The sequence below is a fragment of the Carlito syrichta genome, unplaced genomic scaffold (assembly GCF_000164805.1).
Source record: "Carlito syrichta isolate Samal-C Ts95f unplaced genomic scaffold, Tarsius_syrichta-2.0.1 Scaffold154713, whole genome shotgun sequence".
Lineage (NCBI taxonomy): Eukaryota > Metazoa > Chordata > Mammalia > Primates > Tarsiidae > Carlito > Carlito syrichta.
The window spans coordinates 38,844-39,868 of record NW_007098809.1 but is presented as its reverse complement, the minus strand read 5'-3'; positions in this window follow the sequence as shown (position 1 = coordinate 39,868).

Below are 1,025 nucleotides of genomic sequence, written 5' to 3'. Positions count from 1 at the left end.
AATATCCCATGCTCATGGATTGGAAGAATCAACATTGTGAAGATGTCCATCTTACCTAAGGCAATCTACAAATTCAATGCAATACCCATCAAATTACCAGCAACATTCTTCTCAGACCTAGAAAAAACAACACAGGAATTCATATGGAAACACAAACATCCAAGAATAGCCAGAACAATCCTCAGAAAAAAAACAAAGCAGGTGGTATCACATTACCAGACTTCAAACTTTACTATAAAGCTACAATCATCAAAACAGCTTGGTATCGGTATAGGAACAGGCATATAGATCAATGGAATAGAATTGAGATTCCAGAAGCAAAACCTCAATTTCTCAACCAACTCATCTTCGACAAAGCCTCCATCACCTACCACTGGGGAGAAGAGAACCTATTCAGTAAATGGTGCTGGGAAAACTGGTTGACCACATACAGAAGATTGAAACAGGACCCCTATCTATCCCCATGCACAAAGGTTAACTCCAAATGGATCAGAGACCTAAATGTAAAACCTCAAACCATAAGAACCTTAGAAAAGGAAGGAAATACTCTCATGGAAATCGGAACTGGCATCTAATTCCTGAACAAAACCCGAAACCCACAGGTCATAAGAGAGAAGATAGACAAGTGGGACCTTATTAAACTGACAAGTTTCTGCAAAGCCAAAGAAACCATCAAGAGAGCAGGGAGACAGCCTACAGACTGGAAAAAAGTATTTGCCACACCAGGTCTGAGAAAGGCTTAACATCCTGGATCTACAAGGAACTCAAATGTACTGAAAAGAAAAACACAAACACCCCCATTATAAAATGGGCAAAAGATATGAACAGACACTTCACAAAGGAAGACATCCGAGCAGCCAACAGACACATGAAGAAATGTTCAACCTCACTAATCATCAGGGAGATGCAAATCAAAACCACACTGAGATGCCACCTAATTCCAGAATGGCAATTATCAACAACTCAAAAAATAACAGCTGCTGGAGAGGGTGTGGCGAAAAGGGAACACTTCTACACTGTTGGTG